Source organism: Talpa europaea, assembly GCF_964194135.1.
Source record: "Talpa europaea genome assembly, chromosome: 13".
Taxonomy (NCBI): domain Eukaryota; kingdom Metazoa; phylum Chordata; class Mammalia; order Eulipotyphla; family Talpidae; genus Talpa; species Talpa europaea.
Window position 1 is genome coordinate 11,612,026 of NC_140080.1, and position 10,897 is coordinate 11,622,922.

Here is a 10,897-nt window from a genome sequence, read left to right on the forward strand (position 1 = left end):
ATCCTTAGGTGCTTCTCCAAAATTTACCTTCCATAACATAACAAAAGACACCTTCATCAATCACAACACCTAGGAAATTCCAAAGGGAGCTGTAAGCCAGGCGCTGTAAGACCAAATGTATTTGGTTACTAAACTATGGTCACCTTAGCTATATGAATATGGAGCAAGGAGGCACCCTTGAAGACAGGGTCCTTATCACACTCACTCCATATTGGTACTCCTGACAAACTCATGTGGAAATTTGTGTGAAGAGTGTAGAATTCTCAGAGTGATTGAGACCAAGACACACACCCAGGAATTTGGAATTAGAATGATCTGTCAGGGTAGACTGGCTTGGTTCTGATCAAGACTCAGTAAAAGTTAAGGACAGTAGGATACCTGAGAACAGAGTTTTCTTAGGAAAGGGGGGAAGTCTTGGTTGATCCCAGCTCAACGTAAGACCCCAGTTGTTATTGCAGGGAGGACAGACTGCAAGTGGTTTCCGATGTAGACTGCAAGGCCCTAGGACCCAGCTACTGGAACATGGTTCTGTATTTTTAGGGAATAGTAGTGGAGCAAGGCATTGTTGAGAAACAAGAGGGACTCTAATTAGGAATTCAAAGGAGAGGCATTCCTAAAGCCAGAGTGTGGGCTTGGACCAGCTCAGCAAGAGTTAACAGGGATCTAAAAAGCATTTGGGACCAAGATCCAATAGTGGTAGTGTTCAGAGTGAGAGTCAGGGGGCAGTGGCTGACTGGACTTCCTTCCTCACTCCACTTGACCTCACAGAAGCATGGACAGATTGAAACTGAGTAATCCCTGAAAGTTCTCAGGCAATGGGTGACAGGGTGGGGTGATGGCAGGAGAGGATATGGGGATTTACTGGGGTACCTACTAGTAGGGTTAGTTTTTATTGATTAGTACAAAATAAATGATATGTAAAACCACCTTAATTTTTGTCCTCTGGGTTTGTGAAGTGGGTCCTATTAGATACACATGTTTGTGTTCTGTTAAAAAAAATTAAAAGATTTCTAGATTTCCTTGACTACTACCTCATACCATGCACAAAACCAACTCAAAATGGATTAAAGAACTAGACATAAGATGTGAAACCATAAAATATATAGAAGGAAATATAGGCGAAACACTACATGACATGCACCTCAAAGACTTCTTTACAGACACATCACCCAAAGCAGTGATAGTGAAGGCAAAGATAAACAGCTGGGACTACATCAAATTAAAGAGCTTCTGCACAGCAAAAGAGACAATAACCAAAACAAAGAGAAACCCCACCAACTGGGAGAACATTTTTGCACACAACACTAATGATAAAGGACTGATCACAAAAATCTACAAAGAGCTTATTAGTCTCAACAAAAACAAAGAAAATAATCCAGTCAAAAAATGGGCAGAAGAGCTAAAAAGAAACTTCTCCAAAGAGGAAATGCAAATGGCCACCAGGCATATGAAAAAATGTTCAACATCACTTGTCATCAGGGAAATGCAAATCAAAACTACAATGAGATACCATCTCACACCAGTGAGAATGGCACATATTAAAAAAACTAGCAACAACAAATGTTGGCGAGGATGTGGAGAAAAAGGAACTCTTCTGCACTGTTGGTGGGAGTGCAAACTGGTCCAACCACTATGGAGAGCTGTGTGGAGATTCCTCAACCTACTAAAGATAGAGCTTCCACACAATCCAGCAATTCCACTCCTAGGTATTTACCCAAATGACACAGAAACATTAATTCCAAAGGGCACCTACATCCCTATGTTTATAGCAGCACTATTTACAATAGCTAAGCTTTGGAAACAACCCAAATGCCCCAAAATAGATGACTGGATCAATAAGATGTGGTACATATACACCATGGAATATTACTCAGCATTCAAAAAAGATAAACTCATGCAATTTGCAGCAACATGGATGGAGCTAGAAGGGATCATGCTCAGCAAAATAAGTCAGAAAGAAAAAGAAAAATACTGGATGGTCTCACTCATAGCAGGAATATAGAAAACCTAAATAAGGGACCAGGAAAAAGAATAATTAATACAAAGTAAAAATCAAAATCAACAAGCAACTATAAACCAGAGACACACTACGGGGAGGTGGGCAGGGAGAGGACGGATTATGGTAAAAATAAGGAGGGGTGCAATTGTATGGGGAATATAATCAAAATGAAAATACATACATTGTGCAAAAATGAAAAATGATGTAAGAATTATATAAAATATTTTTTAAAAAAAGATTTCTAGCTTCCTCTTTTTGTATTTTTGGGTATCTGAAACTAAACTACTTCAGTTTTCACATTCCTTACTCTTGGTTCCTCACTTAAACCCTCCCTCCGCCCCCTGCAAATAATCTTACAATACTACAACATGAAAGGATTTGCACTTACACACCTCATCACCTTAGAATGTTATCCTCTTTAACTGGGAGAGTCCATCAATAAGCATTTTCCAGAACTTGCTTAATCCTTACTGAAGGTCTAGTTTATGTCAGATATTGCTCTACCATTTTAAATAAGTCATTTTATTTAAATAAGATTTAAATATTCTTATTAAACATTAAATATTTACTTAAATAAGATTTAAATATTTGTTTAAAAATATTTAAATAAGTTATCTCATTTAATTCTCCCTACAAGTCAGTGAGATAGATTTCCTTTCAATTTTATATGCAAGGAAAAAGCTTCTTAGAGCTAAAGAGTTTCAGCTAGGTGGTTATAAAGATAGATCTCTCTAATCATATTGTTAGTGTTATAAGCATCAATTAAACCACACTTAAATCAAATGGCCCACGAAGCACTGCTATTGGTATGATGCTTCAATGTAGTCTGGCAACAGAGGTAACATATGTCAATATAAATTGTAATATAGCATCAGTTTGCAAATATCTGCTGTGTTCCAATTACTCACTCCTTCCAAACAAACCCTCTTATCAGGCAGCCCAGCATACCCCTTTTAAACTCCAGTTTCCCCACTAATTACCTGAACTACACATGTGCCAATAATGTAGGAGAGATGAATGAAGAGCACTTCATACACTGCCTTGAAGCTGGGACATATTTGCTAAAGTTTGGATGAATAAAATATTAGCCAAAACAGAGTTTGACAATGGTCAGCAACAAACAGAGTAAACAAAGAAATGTCTGATACCATTTCCAAAGATGCCACCTGATTTAAAAAATAACAGCTACAGGATGACTGACACAATATATAATTCCTTCTTGCAAAGCAGTTTGAAATGCTGTGAATTTGCAAGAAAGAACTACAAAAAGTTCTCCAGACTCCAAATAATTCTAAAGCTGCAATACAAAATTTCTTTATATATGGAAGAGTATTGTCCTCTCAATCTTTTTGTTTGCTTTTGCTTTTTGGAAGTCTTTATATTTTTTAAAGATTTATTTATGCATACAAAGAACTGGAGTACAGGACAGAGGTGGGGGTGGGGTGAGAGGACTCACCAGAGCTAGAGTGAGGAGCAGAACAGGCAGATCTGCTGAAATACACTGCTGAGGGCAACAGCGGGTGAGACAGGAGAGGTCTGCTGTGCCATGTGGGGCAGCTCCCTGGACAGCCAGGGATCATACTCATGCTGCAGAGGCTGCGGTGAGCTTCACAGTGCTGTGCTTACCCCCTTGCACCTCCAGGGAGGCCCTGGAAGGCTTTATATTTTATATGCTCACTGATCTCCATTTGAAATAGACATTTCTGCTGCCTGCCACCATTCATTTCTCCCATCCTCAAAAAAAACACCCAGACTTTATTCCAGCATTTCCCCTGTCCTCATATGCCACATAGGTCTCAGGACAACCCACTCTCCCTACCTGTTCAGGGGTGGCTCAGGTACATCTCAGATTAACTCATCCCCAGAGTCGATAATGAGTGTGGGGGACAGCATGTGACTCAGTAAGTGTGGGGAGAGGTTTTCAGGGGCATCTGAAAAGGACTCGAAATAATAATAATTATAATATTATTATTATTATTATTATTATTATTATTATTACAGTACAAACCACAGCAAAGCAAAAACAGACAATTGTAAACCAGAGACATCCTGCAGGGGAGGAGCAGGGAGACAGATCAGAGGGAGGGAGGGAGGAGCACAGGGGACTGAGGTGATGGTGCACGGGTGCCTTGGGGAAGGTAACTATGGGGACTACACCTGAGGGGGTGGGGGGAAGCAAATATTGTCTAAAATAATGTAAAAAAAAAATGGATGTTAAAAAATTTTTAAAAAACGACTCAAAATCACAATGAGACATTCTCAGAGCAGCCCTCATCTCTGGGTGTCATGATGCTTCTGCAGGTATTTTCTTATACCCTCAAGATGCAACTTCATTTAGAGGTGCATCAAGAACACTAAGCTACTGTCACTTCTAACCGAGGCTTCTCCTTTTTCTAGTTAATGGAACAAGTAAGCATCTAATTGTGTAAGTTAGTCTGAGTTAGGTTTTCTGTAATTTGCAGCTGAGGGTATTCTAACCTCTACAGTATCCTCATCTTATTCCAATGATTCTGGTATAAATCTAATTCTAGTCTTGAGACAATGTAAGAGGTAAGAAAGACAGTCCTTGCTAATGGTGAGGGAATGCCAAGACTCACCCAGAAGTCTATGCTATGGGCCTGTCAAGTAGAATACACACCCTCTGAAGGCGACATTAGTTTCAAAACTTGCCAATTCAAAAGTGCCCAATCAGCTGAAGTTATCAAGTTTTGGTTCCCTAACACTGTTCCTTGTGTGTTTTGTGAAATTATACATTTCCTTTGATAGCAAGAAGCCCAAGTAATAATTTACCTGGCAAAGGAAAGTGAAGAGTGCAGATGAGTGTATAATTTTTCTATGAGTTGCTGTAGAACTTTTGCATATTTTAACACCACATGACAACTTAGAAGAAAAAAAAATTAATAGATTTTAAAAATCCATCAAATTTAGAAAAGGCTGCAAATTACTTCTTAGGTACACTTAAAGAGAATCACTAGAATCTGAGCCATTCTATTTGTTTCAAGTTTTAATGATACTTTGTGCTTTCAGAAGAACTTTCCATCCTTAAGTAGATGGTAGCAATAGACATAATTTTAAATAAGCATCTCAAATTCAAATGATCACAGAACTATCAATGAGGGCTTTCAAACTGAAACTCTCTCAAGCAATTAACTGAAATATAATGTGTCCATTTTGTTTAAAGGCCAAGCAGGGAAGGATAATGAGAAACTTTTGAATTATCATTTTACTTACACTCAAATTCCAAAAGTATGCTCATGACTTGAATAAATAATGTTCTTGAGTATAAAGTAGGACCCAAATGTACTATAAAAATTTAAATGGCTTTATTGTTAAGTGATTACCTGGGGCTTAAAATCAAACTATTAACTGCTAAAAATAAAATAGCATTTGCTTTTATGTAAAGCAAGTTGATTTCTTTATTTTTTTGTTTTTCTTCCCAACTAGTACTTATGAGGCATTTATTTGGAATAAACGGGCGAGAACTGACCTTGTTCTTATGTCAACTGGAGGGCTGACTTGGCATTCCAAAGAGATTCCTCTTTGTGTTTGCTTTTTATTTGTGTATTTTGCAAAATATATTTTTAATGGAATAAATAGTAGGATATCTGTTCTTTCGGTCAGAATTGTTCACATATAATCACAGTATTATGGCTAGTGGATCTTTATAGTAACTTTTCTGACTTGTTTTTGGGTGATCACATATTTGTGGGAAATGGCTCCATATGAAATGGCTACAATACTTAAACCAAATTAATATTCATAGAATATCACTTACGTGCAAAGTGCTATACTTAAATATTATTATTTTCCTATTGTACTTTAAATAGTATTTCCCATCATTTTTTTGACATCGTTATCACTGTTCCTGTTCAACCCCTTTTCTAGAACCAAATGCTAATGGAATTCCTCTATCTATCTATCTATCTATCTATCTATCTATCTATCTATCTATCTATCTATCTATCTATTTATTTTCTACTGCTTTAGGACCCAAACAGGCAATATTCTCGAAGGGGATTTTGGGCCTGTATGAAAGAACAATTGAACTATTCATAGGTTCTAGAAAGCTCCCTAATGTTTTCTTTTCAATGTTTAATCATTGACAAAAGGATTTTTGAATGTCTCCTATGTGAAATAAATTTTAATTATTTAAAAGTGATTTGTGAAAATATACTATACTGGAAAGACAGCTATTAAGCCATTTATTTTCTGTTTATGTTGCAAGGAAATGTACCCCTCTGAGCTTGTTTGACTTGGACATGTATCCCTAAAGTAAATATTGCTATTGATGGCTTCCTGTTTAATGTCAGGCTACTCAAGTGACCCTAGGAATCTTCCAGTTGTGTTAGTTTCCTTCACATGGATTCCAAGCTTTCACATAATATGTAAAACCTCCTATATTTAAAATTCATAGCATTTTTTCTTATGCTTACTAAGAGACAAATTATAAAAATAATAGCACGATTGTTAAGAATTGATATCATATGGTCTCACTCATAGCAGGAATCTAGAAAACTTAAATAAGGGACCAGGAAAATGAATAACTATAAGAAAGTGAAAATCAAAATCAACAAAAAACTATGAACCAGAGACACTCTATGGGGGGTGGGGCGCGGGGAGGGGAGGGATTGGGGTCAAAATAAGGGGATTGTAATTGTATGGGGAATATAAAAATAAAATTTATTTTAAAAAATAAATAAATAAAAAGAAAGAACCAGAAAAAAAAAAAAAAAGAATTGATATCATGTCCCATTTAGGCCAACATTTAACATATGTCACACTTATTTTAAGACAGAAATTAAATGGATGGTCCCGGCTTCCAGATTCTTGAGAACTAATGGATTATCTTTTCGTTTTCTGATTTGCAAAACTAAACTGTACCAAATTGATTCATCTTCTTACATCTGGACCCACATCCTCTGCTTTTCCTGCAGGGCCTGGTCCCCGCCCCCCCCCCCCATCCACATATGTGCCAGCTCAGTCCCTTCTTCACTTCTGTGAGGTTCTGCTGATTCTTCTCTTCTGCCTCATCTTTCTTTCTGCACTAAATTTTTCCCCTCAGTATAAAAGCAAGCTGCAATATCATCTATCTCATTAAAAAGAAACAAACCCTATGTCGATGCTATTCCCCCCTCTAGTTGGCCCATTTCTCTGCTGCTATTTTCTTGGTAGATCTCTAATACCTGTTTCCATTTTCATTACTTCCTATTCTCTCCGTGGTTCCTTCACTTGAACTCCCTTTTCAATTCCCCGGCAGCAATCGCTCTTGAACCCACTGCAGTTAGGTCTCCTCCCATCTTCCTCCACAGAGAGCCACCATGGTCACATCTTGCATGCAATTCCCAGGCCCCAACTAATGTGGTTTGGCAGCAGCATCGGAGCAAAGCACACCATTCTGTCCTTCCTTCCCTGGGTTGCCACACGCTGCCCTGACATCCTTCACCCCAATCACACGGGCTGCCAGTCCCAGTTGCCCTATCTGTCTCCTCTTCCTGATCAGGACCCTTCAGCGCTCTGTTCGACACACACTCACTTCCCGTGCCGTCTCATCACCAAGCTGAGAACGTCCAAAAGCATACATCCATCCACTCTAGAACAAGACCGACTTATTTCTCATTGTGATCTACTAACAACTGTTGACAGAAAAGACGATTCTGTGGCATCTCTCTTTCTTGATTCCATAGTCATTCCCTCATCCTGCTGGTGATCCCTGGGAGCAAATACGACATGGATGTGCCCTTCATGTGACACATACTTAATGAGCAATAGGTGCAGGCCCGGATCCATAATTTAGGCTTCCAATGCTTTCTGGTCTCTCTTCTCTTTTCTTTTTCTACTAGTTCTTCCCATTCAAGCATACCCATTCCCATTATTTCAGGTCTGTTCTAGCAATCCCTCAAATATTTATCTCCAAGTCCAGACTTTCTCCGCTAAGCTGCTAATTCAAAATTCTGACTACACACACTTCAGATTCAACCTTGCCATTTAAATGCAATTTTGTCAGAAATGCCAGCACAAGCTGTCCTTGAGGCCTAAGTCAGAGATGAGTCATTCTCAACCCCTCCTCTTCCCTTAGGGCCTCATGCCTTTCTAAATACCTCTGTCATCCGGTCACTTCTCTCTGTTCCCACAAATAGTGCCTTATCATTCAGTTGCAAGGACCACTTTTTCTCTCGGGGTCTCTCAGCACCTGGTGTTATATTCCTCCACCCCTGTCCTGCTGGACTTCTAGTGTGATCTCACGGAATAGAAATCTAAGTATTTCACTTCCCGTGTAATGTCTTTGAGGGCTCTCCATCTCCAATGCAACAAAGCTCAGTTTCATTCCTCATAGGAATGGCACCTCATCAGCTCTTTCTCTGCAACAACTTGAACGTTCTGGCTCCACAGGACAACTTGCAGATTTTGAAGCATATGTGCCTTGTCTTTTTCCTTTGTCTCTGCACGTTTTCCCACCTGGGAGACCTGAGGTCTCCCTCCAGGAAGTGGACCTTCCCTTTTGTTGTACCTTTACCAGATCTCTCTGTTTTCCTCACATATTTCCCTATTTCTGTGTTTTATAATTTTTATGTGGTTTACAGAGCAACCAAACAAAGGAACTTAGAAAACTAAACCACAACAAGCTCAACTAATATGACTATAGAATCCAGGCTACTAGAGGGGGAAGACAGGACAAGGGTGGTAACAAAGCAGGTAGGGAGCCCAGTGGTCTACGTTTTGAAAGGGCTGTGGGTGCTTTGGTGATGATGTGGTAACATACATCGGAGGAGGTGTGGACCTGTTCCCCTAAATCATACACACTGTTGTAAACCAATGCTACCTCATTATGAATGAATGCATCAATCATAGCTTTGTGTCCTGTAATTTCTTTGTTACACTGACTTCTCATGAGAAGAGGATTAACATTCATAGTTGGTTCTCAAATTAAGATTAATATTGGCACTAACAACTAAGTTTCCCAGTTCAAGTATCTTTCTTACCAGCAAAATGTCTTGTTGCCTCGCTAACACAATTACATTTACTCTCTGCCATTGGAGATCTGATAATGAGCCATAAAAATTGTTCCTCTCCTCCCCTCTCCCCCACAAGGATATTATGCTTAATGAACTGACAATTTGAAGAGATTATCTTCCCTCAAATATATGAAGGCGAGGAATGGGCTAAACTCTGTGTTCCTGAAACTGGTATTCAAAAGGGACAAAGCCTGGCACACATCTCATTTATCACACCGTTTATATGAGGAGGGAATGTGTCACTGCTGTAATTAGCATGTGCATCTGTACAGTCCGGACTCACAGGTATGTGTATAAATGAAGATGGGCTCCAGAGTGCCCACAGGTGCTGCATCCTTTTTTTCAGCTTGCATGTGTAATCAATCACATACTCACAGTCCATGAAGTTGAGCAGAGTGTGGGGCTGGGCTGGGATGACATGGTTTTATGGTTTCAGATGTTCTCCAATCTTTCACATTTGCTTTGTACTAAGTAAGCCAATGAACAATGTGCTGTTAGAAAATTTTTCTTTCAGTGTCAGTTGCATTCATGTCTCTAAGGAGGATGAGGCACCTTGAACTCCTCCAACCCCCCATATTAAATTTGTGAGTTCTACAGGTTCTATTCTGTAGCACATATCGTCTAAGACTTTCAACAGCTTTAGAAGTCAAGGATTTAAAGTTCCTTCCTCTCACCTAGCTGGCTGTATTAGTCAATTTCTTATTATCAAAATGATTTTAAAACCCGATTATTAGTAGTAATCCTCTGTAGGACCAGTCTTGCAGACTAGATGCCTGCTTGTGACCTTGGTCAAGTTACAGAGCCATGGAAAAACCTCACTTCACTTCCAATTGCAAGGTAACAAGCATAAAGTAGGGGAGCCTCCTTCCCAATGGAATACAGCTGAGCATCCCTGGTTGCCTAGGGGTTAAGTGTCAGCACTATCACCTCTTCGGCCTGAGTTTGATCCTCAGCCAGGGAGGTGACCCACATGGCACAGCAGACCTCTCCTGTCTTGCCCACTGCTCACCTCAGCAGTGTATTTCAGTCAGTTCACCTGTTCTGCTCCCCACTCTGGTGAATTCTCTCACCCTCCCGCACTTCTGGCCTGTACCCCAGCTCTTGTATTCATGAATAAATAAATCTTTTTTAAAATTCTGCAACTTTTCCAAAATCTATGTTTTGTTGTTTTTCCTTTATGTTGCTGGATGTCTGATACAATTAACAAGAACCAAGAGACAAAAGCTTTGACTCTTGGACTGAGACATTGTCATTAAATGGAAATGGTGATTGTTTGAGTGGAAATTCATTCTGTAAGTGGCCAATTTATCAGCAAATATTTCCTGTTTTGTGACTTTTACTTTCCTCTTAACCACTGGGACTCAGTAAATGAATACTGATATCAAGTGTCCCTAATATCTAATTCCATTATGGAGGAAACTAAACGTGGGGCTGCATTTAAGACACTTAACGCACAGCCGGACATACGCTAATCAAACAATACATATTGGTAATTGTCTAGTATCATTATTTTATGCTCTAACAAAACAATTAAACACAAGCAGTAACTACTTGGAGTGTCCACTTGACAAAATGGGCAGTTTTCACAGACCACTGCCATGATCTGACCTCCCATTTTATTGATCTAACTCGCCAGAGTTGGCTTCCACCAACCGACAAAAAACACTTTCAAAGAAAACTGTACTATCCTTTGTATTTTGTGTCCCTGATTAGCTGTAAGCCTTGTATGGCAGGAAGAAACAAAAATGTGGGGGGGAAAAACAAAACAAAACTCTGTGGGTCTAGCCATTCATGGTGTTTTTTTCTCTTCAAAGGGAAGCCATAGAAGGTATAGACAGAGATTAGAATTCTAAATCAGAGATTAAAAATGAGAAGAGTTTCTGAC